The sequence below is a fragment of the Canis lupus genome, chromosome X (genome assembly GCF_048164855.1).
Source record: "Canis lupus baileyi chromosome X, mCanLup2.hap1, whole genome shotgun sequence".
Lineage (NCBI taxonomy): Eukaryota > Metazoa > Chordata > Mammalia > Carnivora > Canidae > Canis > Canis lupus.
The window spans coordinates 88,153,325-88,173,527 of NC_132876.1; the positions used below are offsets into that span (position 1 = coordinate 88,153,325).

The 20,203-nt window shown below is 38.9% G+C and overlaps 1 non-coding gene across 1 annotated transcript; it reads right to left on the reverse strand.

Annotated features, from left to right (window-relative positions):
• Positions 1–323: 323 nt before the first annotated feature.
• LOC140628920 (U6 spliceosomal RNA) lies at positions 324–426 on the reverse strand. Its single transcript, XR_012026841.1, has one exon. It is a non-coding gene; the product is annotated as a U6 spliceosomal RNA (small nuclear RNA).
• Between the last annotated feature and the right edge of the window lie 19,777 nt (positions 427–20,203).

The following is a 20,203-nucleotide window of genomic DNA, read 5'->3' on the forward strand; positions in this document are numbered from 1 at the left end:
TCCAATTTTTATTTAAATTTCAATTAATTAATGTACCATGTAATATTAGTTTCAGATGTACAATTTAGTGACTCAACACTTATATACAACTCCAGTGCTCATCATGACAAGCGCCCTTCTTAATCCTCATCACCAATTTCATCCATCCCCTTCACTCACCTCCCTTCTGGTAACCATCAGTTTGTTTTCTATAATTAAGAGTCTGTTTCTTGGTTTGTTTCTTTTTCTTCCTTGTTAATCTGTTTTTTAAATTCCACAAATGAGTGAAGTCACATGGTATTTGTCTTTCTCTGATTGACTTACTTCGCTTAGCATAATACTCTAAAAATACGGAACACTTCACGAATTTCTGTGCCATCCCTGCTCTGGGGCCATGCTTTTAGTATATCATTCCACTTTTAGTATATGTGTTGCTGAAGTGGGCACTCTTTTTCCAGTTTCTTAAAGTTAAAACCGAGATCATTGATTTGAGATCTCTCTCCTTTTCTAATATAGATGTTTAGTGCTATAAATTCAGAAAATATATTTTCTGAATATTGTCTAGTGACATCCCACAAAAAGTTGCATTTTATTTTTTATTTGTTTTAAAATACTTTTAATTTCTCTTTTTATTTCTCTTTTTTGACTCATGAGTTTTTTTTTTTTTAAGAGTGGACTATTTAGTTTCCAAATATTTGGGGAATTTTCCAGAGATTTTCCTATTATTAATTTCTAATTTAATTCCATCACAGTCAGACAACATACTCTGAACCCAGCATATGCTCACCTTGGTAAATGTTCCATATGCCCTTGACAAAATTGTCTTTGGGTGGCACATTCTATTTAAACATCAATTTGGTCACATTGTTGTTAGGATTTTCTCTATCCTTAGAGAATATCCTATATTCTGTCTACTTGTTCTATCAATTATTGAGAGGGGGATATTGAAATCTTTTACTGTATCGGTGGATTTATCTAGCTTTTCTTGACATTCTATCAGTTTTGTTTCATGTATATTGAAACTCTGTTATTAGGTGCATAAATATTTTAGATTTTTATGTACTCTTGACAAAGTGATCCTTTATCATTGTGAATTGGAGTTCTTTATCCATGGCAATATTCTTTGTTCTGAAATCTACTTTGTCTGATATTCATATTGCCACTAAAGCTTTCTTCTTACTAGTTTTAGGATGATATATATTTTTCTATCCTTTGAAGCCACTTGCGTATTTATATTTAAAAATTTTTTTTTATTTATTTATGATAGTCACAGAGAGAGAGAGAGAGAGAGAGAGAGAGACAGAGACAGAGACATAGGCAGAGGGAGAAGCAGGCTCCAGGCACCAGGAGCCCGACGTGGGATTCGATCCCGGGTCTCCAGGATCACATCCCGGGCTGCAGGTGGCACCCTGGGCCAAAGGCAGGCGCTAAACTGCTGGGCCACCCAGGGATCCCACGTATTTATATTTGAAGTGTTTTATTGTAGGCAGCATATAATCAAACCTTACTTTTTAAATCAAATCTGGTATCTATGCCTTTTAATTGGGACATTGAGACTAATTACACGTAATATGATTATTGGTACATTTAGGTTTAAATATATCTTCCTGCTCTTTGATTTTTATTTGTTCTATCTGGTCTGTGTTCTCCTTTTCCTCTTTTTTCTGCCTTCTTTTCGATTGAGTATTTTTGTGATTCCATTTTCTCTTCTGAGTTGGCTTAACTCTTTGATTTCTTATTTAGTGGTTGCTTTAGAATTTATAGTATACAACTTTAACTTATCACAGTTTACCTTAAAAAGATATTATACCATTTAACATATAGTATAAGTACTTAACAATTGTATATTTCTTGCCTCCCAACTTCTGTATCATTCTCATACATTTTACTCTAACATAGGTTATAAACACCAAATTACATTGGTATTATTTTAAACAGTCCATTGTGGCTTAAAAATCATTAAATGACAAGATAAATCTAAATTTATCCATATGGTTACAATTTTCAGGTGTCTTAAATTCTTTGTACAGATTTTATTTTTTTTTTTTCTCTTTGAGAGTGCTCTCCTCCCAGTTTTTTAAAGTTTTATTTAAGTAATCACTATACCCACTGTGGCACTCAAACTCAGAGCTCCAAGAGTCACAGGCTCTACTGACTGAGCCAGCCAGGAGCCCATCTTTATGTAGATTTCTATTGCCATCTGGTATCACTTACCTTTTGCCAGAATGAGTTCCTTTAACATTTCATATAGTGCCTGTGTCCTAGTGATACATTCTCTCAGCCTTTTCATCTGAAAGATTTTTATTTTGCCTTCATTTTTGAAAGATATCTTCACTGGGTATAGAATTATAAATTGACCTTTTTCACTTCTAGTAAAATGTTGCTTTGTTGTCTTCTCACTTGATTGTTTCCCACAGGAAATTTGCTGTCATCTTTATTTTTGCTCCTCTGTAGGTAACACATTTTTTGTTATCACTAATTTTTAAGATTTTCTCTTTATCACTGATTTTGCAAATTTATTTTAATGTGCTTTGCAGTAGTTACTTTCATCTTTCTTGTGTTTGGGGTATTCTAAGTTTCTTGAATCACTGGGTCTATATTTTTCATAAAATTTGGATTTGGAGGCCATCGTTTTTTTCACATATACTTTATTCCCCCATTTTCCTTTCATGAACTTCAATTATATGTGGATTAGTGTGCTTGCTGTTGCTCACAATTCATGGGCGCTCTTTTTACTTTTTAAAGCTAATTTTTCTATGTGTGTTTTATTTTGTATAGTTCCTTTTGCTATGTCTTTGAATTTGCAAATAATTTCTTCTACAATGGCTAATCTGCCATTAATCCTATCAAGTGTATTTTGCATCTCTGACATTGCAGTTTTTATTTCTAGAATTTCAATTTGGTCTTCTATTGTATTTTTTACCTCAACTTAACTTTTGAACATATGAAAGACAGTTGTGTAAACAGTTCTAATGTCATTGTTTACTTATTCTAATCAGTGTACCTATTCTGAGTCCCGTTTTGATTGTGTGATTATTTTTGTCATTATACGTCAGGTTTTCTGCCTTTTTGTAAGCCTGGTAATTTTTTACTAAATGCCAGATATTCTGAGTTTTGCTTTTAAAATGTATTAGTGGGACTGAAACAGTGTTGTCTAGTACTGATTATCCTTCACTTCTGAGGTAAAATCCTTCTGTGTACTCTGATGTTTCATGAATCATGAGGTTTTCCAGTCTAGTTACTTGGATTACTCTCAATTTACTATGAGCACCAAGCATTATAACTTATAGTCCTTTTGGGTGATTCTTTCTCCAGCCTAAGATTTTTCACACTTGCATGCACTGGTCAATACTCTGCTAAATACTGAAGAGTGATCCCCCTGTAAATCACCAAAGGTCTGTCTGTGGGAAGCTATCTCTTCTCTGATACTCTGTCTTGCAAACTCTACCCATAGTCTTCTTTCCAGACTCTCATACACATCTCCTTAACTCAGGGATTCCTCTTGGTTCTGCCTCAGTTCCTCTTCTCTGCACTCCAGCCTGTGAATTCTTCCAAATCACTAAACTGGGTTAATCATTGGGTTTACTTCATTTGTTTTTCTTTTCTCAGGAATCACTGTCTTTTGTCACATGATCTACATTGTCTTAAAAAAATCATTGTTTCTTAGGTTTTGTGCAATTTTTGGTTGTTTTTGTTGGGTGGGTAAATCTGGTGCCTATTACTCCATTTTGGCTGGAAGTGGAATTCCAACTATTTGTTGCTAACCACATTGATTGTTTGCCTGTTAGAAAGTGATAGTTTGAGCATTTTACATCTCAAAACAATTTATTGTAACTTACATGTTGTCATTTAACTATGTTTCCATTATGTTTTAAGAAATTGGTGAACTGCTTTTGGTTGACATTTAACCTGTTTTTTTTTTCTCATTTAAAATAATGGGAATTAAGTTTTCAGTTAGCATTTTTATGTAGCATGTCTTATTTTCTGTAATGGATTATTGATGTTAATTAGAAAATGCCTATAAATATTACTTTTAGGCTTAGAATTCTTTCTCTTGCATGCAAATTCTGGAGGTAGCCTGTCTAGAGCTGTCATGGCAGCTCATGAAGTCTTCAGAGACAAGTGCCTTCTGTCTTTCTGCTCCTTAGTGTATGAATTTCATCTCCCTCAGAATTACCAGATGGAGCATTAGTCATCAAGCCCACATTCTAACTCCTCCTAGCTAAATCAGCCTTCTTTTAATAATTATTCTAGGGGCCTATCCCTTGCTTTTCTCTTACTGTGATGGACAGGTCAATCATATCTTCAAGAAACTGCTTACAAATGTATTCTTTTTCAGAGAGACCTGGCTGTATCAGTTTGTAGAGCAAACTCTCTCTTGATCTTGGGGCTGTGAGTTTGAGCCTCATGTTGGGTACAGAGATTACTTAAAAAATAAAGATAAAAACAAACAAATAAATAAATCAAACAAATGTAGTCTTTTCATTAGGCTTCTTGTTGCCCTGAATAAAACTAGAGTTCTGTTGTTAAGCCATAAAGAGAAAAAGGACATGGATAAGCTATTAAGAGTGTCTACACATTTGACAACGGACATTAATGACAGGCTAGGTATTGTGAACTCATTTTGAACATGGACATGACATAGATTGAAAGAAGATTCTTCTGGTAGTGTAGGGCAATATATTGTAGAATGAAAGAGGCTGGTGACACTCTCTTATTTGGTCTTTCCATGACAATAATCCAGGAAGGCAGCACTGAAAACCAGCAATGGAAAAGATAAAGGAAACACTCCAAAATACTTATCTAAGGAAGAAATCTTAGAAAGTACTTAGTGATAGATGGGTTGTAAAGGGCATGTACAGCAACAGGAATGTGTAGCAAAAAAAGACAAAATTATGAAAGGAGTGTTGGAAAACTCATGGAAGCCACTATTCCATATATCTGGTAAGTTCAGCCCTGCCCAGGACTTAAGACAATGATGTCTTCATAATGCACTGAAGACTCTCTATTGGTGATAGGGGTGTTAAAATAGTCTGGCAGTAACACATCTAGGGTCTGCAACGATCTCAGATGGGCAGAGTACAGCTTGATATGTAGAGTAACCCCCATCAAAGATGGTCAGATCACTGACACCATGAATGTCCAAGCCTTTGTTTCCATGTCCCTGCAGGAGTTCCCTCTAAGACAAGGAGCTAACCCTAAATCTCAGTCCTGAAGTCTTTAGAGACTGCCGGTTTCTGTACCCAAAGTCAGTTCTATATTTTGCCATATCAAAGATAGAATAGGAAAATGATAAACATGCTGTAGTAAAAGAGTAAATAATCTGGCATCAGACAGGTCAGGACAGAATTATTGATCAATATTTTGTTAGTTGGGTGACCTTGGGCAGGTTACTCTTTGTCTCTGAGTCACATTTACTGATCTGAAAAAGAATTCTTATAATACCTGTCTTATATAATTTTTTGTGAAACTTAGTTGTGTTTGTCAAAGAGCATGGCAGTTGGAGAGCTCATGCTCTGGCCTTGGCTCAATCTATTTACTTGATGTGTCACCTTTCAAGTAACCCCTTTGGGTCTTGATTTCTTTATCTGTCTTTTTATAGAGCTTCAAAACCAGTTTTTGGCATATAGTGTCTACTTAATAAGTATTTATTTAAAAATTATGTTGGATCTATAAAATAAAGCGTTTCATTTAAATTAGCGTTTTCCAAAGTATGTGTCATGAGATACTAATAAATTGATAATGCACATTGTAAATGCTTGTGCTTGAGATGATACAGCAAGAAAACCCAAGAAGATAGTGTCATTGATGACACTCATGAATGCAACATACCTACTTTTTTTCTTGCTCTAAATTTAATGTTATCTGAAATGAAAACAAACCCCCTATCTTTGATAAGCTATTTTTTCTGGGTGTCTATTATTACAGCCAAACAGAATTCTTTACTGATCTAAACTATTAATATTTACCCAGTAGTATTTTACAATAGAAGCCACTATTGACCCTCAATCCTTGCCCATTTGTTTCTTTCAATTTTCAATCAATTCATCAGTGAAAATATCCTCAGACACTTATGTGTGCTGTGTGCTAGGTGTTACCCAAAAGACGTACAAATCCCAAATCTTGCTACTGCAGTGTGTTCGAATATCGGACATAATTAGATATTAGTTGATGGACCTAAATTGGGCAGAAATTTTTCTGAAGGAAGGGACTGATCAACCTGTGGGCTTGTCCTTGCCCCTGATGAGGAGTATAATGGGAGCCTGAGACATGCTTGCTCCACAGATGGTTTAATTTGTACACCTTGTAGGCCAGTTGCTCAACCAATTGGCTTCCTTATTGAAATGACAGCTAATTTAAAAGAATAAATGGCTATTTAATAGAATGGAAAACCATTAAGCTCAGATCCTTCTAATAAAGACTGATTCTTATGTAAGTTCTTATGGAGTGTTAATTGCTGGTTCCTGAGAAAAGGGAAAAATGAAAAATTGCTTGTTACCTCACTGTGAACTCGGACTCTACTCTGAATAATACTGACAGTTCTAATAATAATAAAAATGTTGCTGCTGCTTCTCTATTTTTCATTAGTACTTTGTGGCTTAGAAACTATGTAAATTTGGAGAAGTAATTGAATATAAAGCAAAGAGACTAAAAAATAGCCCCCTAAAAATAGAAAAAAAGGAAAATAAAGTCATGTCTGAGAATCAAACTTAAACATCAACACTTATTGCCCAGTAGCCCTAAAAATACAAAATGGCTAGAAGACCTGGCAACAAATTCAATTAAAATAGGAGCTGCAGGTCATTATAGAAACATAGTGGAACATTACAAATACAATTGTTCAAATATTGGGAAATGGAGACAGAATGTAAACCAATAAATTTTGGGTGTTTCCTGTCCCACAGGAGATAAACTATCCTAATATAGAAATAAATGTGCAGTAGATTGAAAGCTCCTCCTATCAAGAGGTAAAGTCTATTCCTCCAGACTTGAATCTGAGTTTATCCACATGACTTGCTTTGGCCAATGGGACACTGGCAAATATGGCACAAGTGAAGATTTGAATAGTGTTTACATAGTGAGGCTTAGTTTCTCTTGCTGCTGATAACTCCTTTCCCATTATGTGAACAAGCCTAGGCTAACCTCCTGGAGGATGAAAGTCTGTCTGTAGAGAGGCTTCAACTGTTTGGCCATCTCAACCATCACAATTGAGGCCTTATACATATGAGCAAGGCCATCCTGGACCCTCTAGCCTCAAACAAGTTGTCAGCTCAAGAAAACTATAGAACCACAGCTAACCCACAGAATTATGAAAAATAGTTGTTTATTGTTTTAAGTAACTGAATAGTAGTGACTACTACTTTTGGGGTCGTTTGTTATGCAGCACTAGACACCAGAGACTTTTTAGTTTTCAGTATTCTGGTCCCAGGGGTCAGGTCATCCCCTCTGCATGCATGTATATGGATGTATCAGGCAATCTTACGTTGACATCATCAATGACTCCATTCTCCTGACTTCCCTTACTCTGAGACAATGCTCACCAACAAATGTCTACCCATGGTCTGTCCTGCCACATAGTTTGCCTACAGTGGCTGTGTTCATAGACTGACCACATGAACACCAAGGATTCCTAGGCCTTGGTATGGTAATTATTTATGATAAATTAATGAAGTTGCTTCTGACCAAGGTTTGGCTTAGGGAGCAAGTATTCTGTCTCTAAACACTTACTCTCCATTCATCTCTACCCTGCTCTTTACTCCAGAAAGTGGATATGTATAGATTGCCTCAAGGAACAATCTTGCCTTGTGGCTTCTTGTTGGGCTACACCAATGGGAAGCTCTACCTAAAGACTGGAGGAAGGAGAGTGATTTCAGAGGATTGATCCCTACAGTCTCTCCCTATAAGATTGGTTTGGGTAAGCTGAGTCCCTGGACTGAAGACTGTGGCTCCTGTTAAGGTGACCCTTTCTCTGAAACTCTCTCTTTGAAACCAATCCTTCCTCTCATCTTTTCAGGCCTAGAGATAAAAATGGAACAATTTTTATTAGCCTCCAGTTCTGCACTATCCTATGTGGTTTCCCTACTCCTTCCCACACTTTTGTAAATAACTCTTTTATTAAACCCTTTCCCAATTATCCTGATTTCAGCACACCATCTGTCTCCTGTTGAGCCCCTGACTGATACATATGCTAAGCATGTGGGTTTGAATATCTGATTTGTCTGATGGTGATTTCTCTTTGGCTTATGATTTACCCCTGAGAGATGGCTTCACATTCACTGAGCCAATATAGTCAAGTTTTTAAGCCCATGAGTCTGGGAGTCAGGCTGAAATTCACAAAGGTAACAAATTCCTCTAGGAACTAGCCAGCTGGCCTTTCCCCTTCTGAAGTGGAGAACAAGAACTGTGCTTTTCTATATTTCCACAATACCCACTTTTCAGGGTGGCTATTAGGATTAGATAAACTACATGCAAATTGCTTTAAATCTTTGTACCTTTCATCTTATAAATTCTCAGCATGTTAAGAATTGTTATTGTTTTGTTTAATGTTCCTTTGGCTGTATAATATGGTCTTTACCAATTAAATGACGTGTAACATCTTTCTTGGACTCCTTTTGTGGATGCTTTTGTTAATGTGGCACATTGAAATTATGGGGGTTAGGATAAAAAAAGAGAGAACATAGGTGAAGCATGATTTACACATGATGCACAAAGCTTCTAAAGTCTTATGACAAGCCACTGAGTGGAAAGGATTTTGATTGAGCAAATGTCACGTAAACAAGTTCAGTGAGTCAAACGTGGAGTAAAAATGGCACTCTAAGTAGAACATTGGAATTAAGCATTCATGGAGTGCTTGATTCGCTTGTATGAATCCACAAAAGGTGGATATAAAACAGTTGGGGATGGCAGGTGGATCCCCTCTGGGACATGGCATGGTGGCAAGATGTGTCAGTTTCCTTGTTATTTACTAAGAAGTAAGGAGAGTCAAGTAAAAAGACTCCCTAGCATTCTTTCTTCCTCAGAAAAAGCCAGCATCCTGTGTGCCAAGTAGAGAGGCAAAGTAAAGAAGACCCTGGTAATGTCACTCACATCTCTTCCCATTATGGGCTCAGGTTAGCCTCTACATTGTGAGGTCCTGCCTCTATTTCTCTTCAGACAGCAAAGATTCTCTTACATACACACATGCACATGTCCTCCCCCCTCCCCAAGTATAGAGAGCCATTCAAAATCAATCTTAATCATTTTTATTCTCTACAAATGTCATTCTCTGATGGATGTTTTCACTTAGACTTGCTTGTTTATTTTAGATGATTTGTTTGGGGGCCTCAATTTCATGTCCCTACCATTCAAAAATGAATATGACCTCTGAGGAGCTCTAAGGTAGCTCAGGAAAAGGCTGCTGAGGAGCCATCATGAATGGGCACAGAATGAGCAGAAATTTTCATGAAAATGGGAGTATAATTTGCATAGGACCCCAGGGCGAACATTGATAGGAAGTGTTCCTGTGGAATGGCCAGTGGACAGAACATAGAAACAGACAGTAAATCGTAAGGTGGAGGATGATGTGTAAGATGGAGTGTGAGCCTATGGGAAGTAAATAAAGGAATGGTGTCTCAAGGTCATAAGAACCTTAACAGTCAGGGAGATGTAGAATGGAAATTTGATTAATAAATTCTGAGACAAGATGCAACTACCTGAACTTGAAATCAATGAGCACCATAAATTAAGAGGAAGCTAATATAGATAGGTAGTTAAAATTTGCCCATGTTGAGGGGGCAAGAGATTTTAGCAATAATGGTAACTTAAAAAAATCAGATTACATCCCAGTTGGAAATGTCCAAAAATCGTGTGAAGAGTTGACTGGAGGTTGTGTTAACTGGGGCTGGAGAAAACATGGAAAAAAAAAAGATTATCTGAATTCACATAGACTTATCCAGCTTATATGACTTAATCAGCGACCTACCAGAAGAACCTTTGTTTGGGGAATAAGAAGATAAGGGGATTCGGGCCCCGGGTAGGTAAAATAATCTTAGCTAGATTTCTTGGGTGTCTCTTGAGCCTGAAAAGTACCATCTCACTCTAGAGTTTAGTGTCACAATCAAGTTAAGTGAATCCCCTGGTCTGTCTTTTCTGGACCATATTAATAACACGATTCGTTCAGCCATTTAAAAAGCAGGGTTTCTTTTCACCTTTAAAAAACAGGCTGTTGTTTCTCTCTGCTTGCTCTTACTTCTGACACTCTGAGCAGCAGCCCCAAAGCTTTGGATGAGCCAAATTGCTGACTTGGGAAAAGGAAAGGAGAGTGCATGGCCAGTTCTCCCAGAAGCAGAAAGCCATGCAGAGGAGGAAGGCCTTTGTCTCTTGTGTAATTTCATGGAACCTACTTGAATAAGAAAGAACTGGAGGCTTCAGAGAAATTTTGTGCTACTAAGTGAACAATAATCATAGTGCAAGAAGAAAAAAAAGGGAAGAGGGGAAAAAAGTAAGAGGGAAGAAAATAAAGTGGCTTTTTTTTTCTTCTCAGCTGAGAATGTCTAAGGTTTCAGTAATGAAGCTTGGCTCCTTTCTCACCAAATGAGGTTCTGACTTGCTGGCAAAAGGCCTGTGCAGAAATATCATATCATTAATAATGCCTTGAAGGGAAATGTGCTTTCAGGTGTTTTGTTATTTTTTAATCACTTACTGTGACTTTTAGATTATTATTTGTTTATGCCTGCATTGTTGCAGAATGACTTTAGGGTGACTGATGTAAACACATGTAATAATATAAGGTAAAAAAAAATATTAATAAGAAGCAAATAGGACAATCAAGGTGAAGGAAAAATTCAAGTAGTTATTACAAGATGGAGCCAAGGGTAATATTGATATTAAAATGTGCATTCTAAGTCCTCGTCAGTCCACTAAGAACCTGAGATGTGAGGGACAATACCAGATACATGATTTACATCGTGAGATAAAAATCAAACGTGATGCACAGGAGAGCCAGAGTGAAATGTCTCCCTTGGGTCCTCACAAACAGGAGCATAATGGACAACTTCCTCAACAGCATCCCTACAGTAAATACAGAAACCAGCTTCGTAGGGCAGTTTCTTATACTTCACTTGGTGCCACCACATAAACATTGTCCAGGAAAAGCAATTCAGTGTGCGACTCTACACACATCTCTGATGGTCTGGCTTGCACCTGGCGACTATTATTAGTGTATGTAAAAAAATGGGTGGATGCATGGCCCATCACTTATTCAACCAATCACCTCAAAGTACCTGATTTTTTGCCCAACCTTGAGAGAAGCACTGAGTTCAGGTCGATGCCTCAGACAAAAAGCTGGAGAGGAACTGCTCTGTGTTGCCAGCTTTGCCAACTTGGAAAAATAAGGATGATTTCTCTTAAAAAATTTTTTTTAATTTTTATTTATTTATGATAGTCACACACACAGAGAGAGAGAGAGAGAGAGAGAGAGAGAGGCAGAGACACAGGCAGAGGGAGAAGCAGGCTCTATGCACCGGGAGCCCGATGTGGGATTCGATCCCGGGTCTCCAGGATCGCGCCCTGGGCCAAAGACAGGCGCTAAACCGCTGCGCCACCCAGGGATCCCAAAAATTTTTTTTAATTTATTTGAGAGAGAGAGCATGAGCAGAGGGGAGGGGCAGAGGCAAAGAGAGAAGCAGGCTGAGCGGGAAGCCAGACTCAGGGCTCCACCCAGGAACCCTGGGATCATGACCTGAGCCAAAGGCAGACACTTAACTGATCCACCTAGGCGCCCTCCAAAATAAGGATGATTCCTTGTGAATGCTGAGGAGCTCCAACTCCTGGGGCAATTTCCCTTTATACATGTAAGAAGTTGCCCCCTTTACTCACTCCAGAGCAAGCCTGCACAGTAGAGCGGTCTGAGGGGCTCCCAGTTCAGGGGTCATCTAGGTTTTACTGCACCTACAACTTACAATTGTAGAGACTCTCAATTCTGAGAGTCACTTTAAGACATAAATACAAAATCAACTGCAAAAGTTGATTTTTACTTAGAATGAGAAAACACGAAACAATTACAACTTTTAGAAAAACTTGTCAGGTATCACGAGAATCTCTAAAAATGAATATTGTTTGTGAATTAACTGCCTGACCTACCTCAACAATAGAGCTTTCCTAATTTGGGGCCATGAATTACTGGATCTTTTCTAAAAATCATTTCCTATATAAAGAATAGAAAGATCATTCACACTTCCTTCTAGAATGGATGACAGAACATTTGTTTTTTTCTTCTTGACAGCTTAGGACAACTTTTTTCCACGTCACAACCTGTTATGGATAGTGGCACGTGCATTTTTAGAATTGTTTTTCATTTAAGGAAAACCGCTGTGGAATTTCTTTTATAGATATGTGGTGATATTTAGAATAATTTTTCACATATCAGTTTCAGGCTCCTTACATTTGTCTTTCCTCCACTACCTATCTACATACTTCTTTTTTTTTTAAGTTTTTATTTAAACTCCAGTTGGTTAACTCTATATACTTCTGGTCCCAGTCCCTGTGGGGCAGTTTCATATCACAATATGGCCCTGTACCTTCATGTTACAGTATGAGATGAGTCAACCCCTTGGGAAGTAGGGTAATTCTATCAGGGTCACTAGCAACTGCTTAACTGTGCAAGGAAATGACTGCAAGCTACATAGATATATCCCACTAAACACAACTCAAATGATTCTAGTAGGTTGAATAATGGCAACCCAAAGATATCAGATCTTAATCTCTGGAACATGCAGCTGTTGCCTCATAAACAAAAAAAAGAGTGTTGGGGGTATAATTAAGAATCCTGAAGATCTTAAGGACAAAGATATTATTCTGGAATATCCAGGTGGAGCCTAAAAACGGTCACAGGTATCCTTATAAGAGCCAGGCAAATGGAGATGACACACAGAGAGGAGAAGGTGATGTGAAGGCAAAGGAATGATGTGGTCACAAGCCAAAGAACATCAAAGAATGTGGACAGCCACCAAGAGCTAGAAGAGGCCAAAAATGGATTGTCTTCCAGAGCCTCCCAAGAGAGCCCTGCTGACACCTTAATTTTGGACACCTGGCCTCCAGAACTATGAAAGAAGAGATTTCTGTTGTTTTAAGCCACTGAGTTTGTGATACTTTGTAACATTAGCTCTAGGGAACTAATATAGTTTCTTAGTTCCACTTCCTTATAGTCAGATCCGACAGAGGGCCATAGATTTTCCATGACCACTTTATATTTGGGGAAAAATGAAAGAGGAGAAGTTGGAGGGAAAGGAGACAGTTATCTTACCCAATTGCTGTTGAAATAACTGTTGTAAACTGTAGAAAACCATATGACAATGTGAGTTTATCACCTAGGCCCCTCCCATGGGCTAAGGAGGGCCCCAAGCAATGAGGGGCCATGAAGCTTAAGACTCATTAGCTTCATGGTAGATCTTCCTCTGCCTCAAGGCAACCATGGTGGTTGTGTTGAGGAAGGTCTAAAAGGAAGATTTTACACCTCTGTGGAAAGGAAGGACCAATTTGGGAAAAAAACAGGATCTTCCGAGCATGATTACAATGGGAGTACTGGTGGTAGAGGACATGGAAGGAATAGAATAAGAGTGATAATCGAATTTTCAACAAATGCTACATGACTTCTATTCCTGCTTTTTCACTAGAAGAGGTGGAAAAGTTTAAGCTTGTTTCTTGTCTGTGATTCCCAAAAAAGCATCAATTTCTCCTTTTCCCCTAACAATTGCACTTCATGTATTTACATTTTAGCCAAATGTTCTATAATTATTTCTTAATATATCTATTCCCTCCCCCATGGTTTTGAGCTCTGTAAGAAAAAGGACCGGGATCCCTGGGTGGCGCAGCGGTTTGGCGCCTGCCTTTGGCCCAGGGCACGATCCTGGAGACCCAGGATCGAATCCCATGTCAGGCTCCCGGTGCATGGAGCCTGCTTCTCCCTCTGCCTGTGTCTCTGCCTCTCTCTCTCTCTCTGTGTGACTATCATAAATGAAAAAAAAAAAAAAAAAAAAAAAAAAAGAAAAAGGACCATGCCTGATTTACTTTGTAAATCGGTCAGGTTAAAAAAAAAATTATAAGAGATCAGGAAAACCTGGGGAAGGAGCCTGCAGCACAGACTCAGACCATTCCAACTTTTACCTGCATGTCCTCTTTTCTCTGCTACCCTGGCAATAGAATCTTTATCAAGTCTAAGGAAGGAGAACCGACCTTCTCAGCATGTGTTATCACCAGTCTACTGTTTGTGGCATAAATATTGATTTTTGTTACTCAAAACACAGGCTGTTGGGATTTAAAACCCATTCTTTCAACCCACTGTTTGTGCTATGAGTTTGAACCATCTATTTCGAAATCTCCAAGTCTCCACCCCAGCTGAGAATTTACTCTGTTACTGTGCTATGTCTTTTCTTCACTAATTCAGTGAGTCCTGGATGCTCAAGGAGATGAGGGGAGAGAGAAACCATGGGACAATGGTACTTAGAAATAATGGAAAACATACCAATTGATAGTAAAATATTACCCCACTACAATTATGTTTATATTAGATCCTCTCTCCCAAAGCCTCATGGGTCTGACTGGTAGGAAATGCTATCTTAGTCATATTTTGGAAGCTCTACAATAGAAAGTTCAGGTAGTTTGTGATCATGATTATTGCTCTTCACAAATATTCCATGTCTTTCTCCTTCCAGTGCACTTGGCAGGACTTTCTTCTGCCTTGAAATTAGTTGTGCCCATTGGGCCTATGTGCCCATGTGCCCATTGATCAGTGAAGTGTGAATGGGTATAATATATACCTTCAAGAAGGGAGCTCTAAGAGCCATAGTGTGTTTCACTATGCTTTCTTCTTTTGGCCTGATTACCAGAGTGAGGAGATAGAGAAGAGCTCTCAACTGACCCTCAAAGGACTCAAAACACTAGTGAGCAATCAGACCTTTATTAGTTAAGCCACTGTAATTTTGCATTTGCATTTGTTTGTTAAGGTAGCATAAACAACTAACCTCTCGTGATTATTACAAACATGAGAACACAGCTCTCCCACCAAAGAGTGATGGCCTCAGAGTCCCCCCCCCCATTTAAGTCAAAAGAAAGATATCTAGAAAGAACTGTGTATGGCTACTGGCATCTACACATAACTGGAATGAAATAGATTTAAAAAAATAATGTTTTAAGGGAGCCGTACTGACAAAGAAACCACGGGCCTGGCTGAAGAAAGTCTGTGACAGTTTGTCTTGACTGAGCAAAAGTAGATTGAGGAATAAGTGGCTTAGCCCCGAAGGAGAACATAACTAAGAAATAGAACTGGGGCCGAATAATTAAGCATTCTCCACTCCCTTGACAGAGGACCCTTCTAATGTCTGCCCAGTAGAATAGCTACAGACCAATGTTGTCCATTTTTCCAATTTTAAAATAGAAGTGCTATTGCTATTAGCCTGCCTCAATTCTACTGTGAATGTTATATTATGTGGAGATGCTTTCAGGTGTTAGTCTGTAGGTCTCTGGATGAAGAGAACTTCCATCCAGACCTGATGTAGTCATTATTACATATCACTCTGAGATGTAGAGACTACCATGCATGACCCAGAGTCATTGGACTTTGACTTTGATGCCAAGATGAGACAGGACTTTCAGATTGCCTCCTTTGAGTTGACTGTTTTCTAAATAAAAGTGGGAGAGTAAACTGAGCATTCAGTGATCAAAAGTGTAGGATTGTTCACAGTATTCCATTCACTTTCCTTCCCGGCACGTGATAGGATTGAATTTCTACCCACATGAAGTTGGGTGCAGCCATGTGACTTACCTTGGCTAGTGGAAAGTGAGCTGAAATGATGTGTACCACCCTAGGAAGAAGCTCTCCGAGAACCACTGCATGCATTGCAATGTTTCCAGAGAGTGTTTACTTTCTTTGTCTGGGCCCCAGAGTAAGGATGTCAACAGTGTGGAGCAGAGTCCCTAGTCAACCATGAAGGCTGTGAACAATAAATAAACTTCTTTCATTTGAAGTCACTGAGATTCATGAGTTCCTTGTTTCCACAGTAAACTTTGCCTATCCTAGTTCACAGAGGTTCTTATAGCATATTCTGGCAGGAGCCTATAATCTTAGCTGATGCTTATTGTCCAAACTTGAAAGTGGTCCAAAGATCTATATCTGAACTCTCAAGTTCATATCTCTTAGCCTTCAGGCCTCTGGCAACCTCTTGTGCATAGTAAAAGTCACGGACATCTATCATACTATATAGGATACCTTCTCTAAAATAAACCCTCTGTGGCGTTGGGGAAAATTGTCCTCCCAGACACCCATCTCCTTGTGTGCTCATCTCTGCCTGTTGGGGCCCAGAATTTCTAAAACAAAAACCTGATTGGGGAGATTTTCTCCATTCCTCAAAAACTCTAGCTCTGCAGTACCCAAGCCAATAACAATTTTATCAACAAAGAGTTCTCAACTCAAAAACCAAAACTTGGACTAATCCTTTGGAGTTTATGGTAGGGGGGAGACTATCACACACACTTTTCACAGCAATAGGAAGAGGATTTTCTAATACACGTGTCATTGACAAAACAAGGAATTCAACTCAGGAAACTGGACTTGCTCCTCTGTAAGAACTTAATATGATTCTTTTTAATCAAAGGTCATTCTGCAAGTTGAACAGAGGAAAAAGAGGAAAGAACTGGCACTTCAGGGATCCTCCTATGTGCCAGGTACTTCACATTCAACCCTCTCAGCAGCCATATGAAGGAAGTGCTATCATTTTCTCAGTGAAGACCCTAAGGTTCAGCAAACTAAAGTCACTTGCCTAAGTTCACAGAGAAAATAAGTGGCAGAGCTGGAATTGTTATCAGATGTCTCTAACTGCAAAGGGATCACAGTTGTAGTCTTCCTTCTCTAGCTATTGCTACATCCAAATGAAATTGCAAGAGAGAAAATATTTGCCATGGCAGGGTAAGAGAAATATAATTCAGAATTAAAGAAATTTTTTCTTAATATAAATAAAATTTACATTTTTAAACATTGTAACATTTAATCTAAAATCTCTCCATTAAACTACCACTCAAAAAGTCACTATATTTATATCCTTTATTTAGGAAATCCTGCACTACTGACCTTTTGGATGGAAATACAATCAATATCATCATCTTTAAGACATCAGACATAAAGGATACTTGAGAAATTCCTTACAGTTGTAGTCTGGGAAACGGATCATGCCCCCTTGCTGACCGTTACATTTATAGCTTGCCTCTGTGCCCATGTAACTTTCACCTAAAGGAAAACTGGGGAGAGTAATTTCACAGAATTTTATTTGTTTCTAAGATTTATTTATTTATTTTAGAGGGAGAGAGCACAGAGGGGGAGGGGCAGAGGGAGAGGAAGAAAGAGAAACCCAAGCAGATTCCATGCTGAGCATAGAGCCCGATGTGGGGCTCAATCTCAAACCCTGAGATCAGACCAGAGCCAAAACCAAGAGTCGGATGCTTAACTGATTGTGTCTCCTAGGCACCTCACAATTTCACAGAATTATATAAATTGCATTAGAACAGTTTTTGGCTAAGACAGTGTTTGATGTGTACAGAGCTTAACACAAAGCATTCCACCTAATACAAGTGTAACTAAATTAAGGGAACAGCATGGGCTTTTGAGTGATGATGAGGATTCAAAGCTGGGTGAATTCTCCTGTCCCTCCTTTGACAGAGATTAAGTCACTTACCATGGTTGAAATGAGGCTTCATCATCTATAAAATGGAGAAAATAATACCTATCTTACAGGATGCTTGTAAGCATTGTTCAGGAGATTCTTGGGCAAATTCTACTTTAGAAGCTTAAAGCCCCTGACCCCTGTCATGGATTTATTAGTCTTCTCTCAAGAAAAAGATGGGAATAAAAGATCGTGTCTATTAGCTCTTCTTAAATTAGTCCAACAAAATTCTGAGTGTTCCTTTCTCAGAAAGATAAATTTCCTGCTGTTGCAACAAATGGAACCTCTAATGCTTGCAAAGTCTCTGGCAGGTGTCTTTGTCTAGAGCTTGTGCCAGCTTGACATTCAACGTTGGTTCTAAAGAACATGGAAGGATCTGCCCATTGGCCCACCTTAATAAGGACAGGGAATTTGGTTTGAATTTCACCACAGATAATCATTTCTGCCCTAGAAGAAATTATAAAAGGGGCGGGAATCCTTTGAAACAGATGCCCAGTATGAGAGTGAAACTTCCTATTTCCGTCCACCCGCTCTGCTCCCACACCATAATTAAAGATGGGTGGATGCCAATATGCTTACATATGTGAAAGCTAGAAGAAATCTTACAGGCAAAAGGCTGAAACTAGTCAGGGTCAGAGCTGCTGCTGTGTAATATTGTTTGGAGGAGATAATAAGAGACAGTACACACAGCCATTACCTGTTACCTCCATTTTTATCTTAAAATGTCTACCTCTTTGCTTAGCTTAAAAATCAGCCAAGACCTGCAGTCCAGATGAGATTTCCTAGACCCCTTTCACCCTGCTACTCCTCACTAAGCACAACTAAGAAACCCTGGCAATTATGAAAGAAACAACAAAAGGAGAAGCTTGAAAGATGGTAAGGAGATGAACTCTTTTGAGATCCAGGGCAACCCAGCAGCATAGCGTCTTGTGGGCTCCCACCCAATGGAATAAGACAACTCAGACCCAGCCCTTCCCTTCCTCTGACCGAGCAACAAAAGACCACCCAGGCGGGTTCATTCCTCCCCTGGATTGAATGGGAGTCCTTCTAACAATATCAGGCAAGACATCACTCAACAGGAGGGACAAGTACAGAGCTTCATCAACAATAAACAGCTAAAAGTGCTTCCTATCTTGGTGGTGGCTTCCATAGGTACCCCCTACCTCACTAAGAGATAATTGAGGCAGGTGGACAGAACCAACAAAAGGAAGCTCCACTACAGTAAGAGGCCCTGTCCAGGAAGCCTCTTTGTGCCCCTGGGCCTGAAATTCTCTTCTCTCACCCAGAGACCCTGCAATTGTACTGTCAAGCATTTATCCTAGAGAAATGAAAATATGTTCATGCAACAACTTGTACACAAACGTCAAGAGTAAGAAACAAAAACAAAAAACAACAAAAACACAAAAGTCAAGAGTAGGTTTTAACTGTTGATAGGCAAAGGCTAGAGTTAGCCTAGATAGCCTTCAACAGGATGGCTAAGTGACCATGATACATAAATACATGCTCAGCAATGGAAAGGAACCAATGATCGATGTATACAACAATTTGGATGAATCTCAGGAACTACACTGAGTGAAAAAGGCAATGCTGGAAGGACATATACCGCATGATTTCATTAATGTAACACCTTTGAAACAGCAAAAGTTTTAGAATGGAGGTCAGATTAGTTGTGGCCAAAGATTCAGGGTAGGGAAGGAGCTGGACATGCTATAAAGGAGAACAAAAACAATCTTTGTGTTGATGGAACTGTTTGTTCTGGGTCTTGACTGTGGTGGCAGATACACAAATCCAGACATATGATAAAATTGAACAGAACTGTAAGCGTGCACAAACACACCCTTTTTATTTTTTAAAAGATTTTATTTATTTATTCATGAGAGACACACAGAGAGAGAGAGAGAGAGGCAGAGACCCAGGCAGAGGGAGAAGCAGGCTCCATGCAGAGAGCCTGATGTGGGACTCGATCCTGGGACTCCAGGATTATGACCTGGGCCAAAGGCAAGCGCTAAACTGCTGAGCCACCTAGGGATCCCACACACCCTTTTTAATTCCCACTTAAAATCATGGAAGCTTATCCCATTGCACTCAAGAATACTATAAACCCAGGCCCCAGAGTCTTGCACAAGCTATAGCCTGATGATTTGCATCCTTTGTATTGTATTGACTTCCAATGCCTCCCAGGACTCTTCCATGAGCAGCCAGAGGCAGTCGAGGCCTTGCAGCCATACAGGTCACTGTGGGCCCCAGTGACCCTTGCCCAAGGAGCGCTGGAGGTCACCAAGGAGCTCAGAGCCAATGGAAGGAAAAGACCCACATGCAATGAATTAGAGTAATCTGATGTAAATCCTATAGAAGAGGTAAATAGTCTTTGAGAAGAGGTCTATGAGAGAGATGAGGGGGTGAGCTGCGCATTCACTCAGATGTGGAATGCAGGCCTAAATGTGCCTAAAATTACAAGTTTCACTGTAGGTAAAGCAAATCTCAGTTTCCACATATGTAAAATGGGGATGATAAGAGAACCTATCCACCCCATG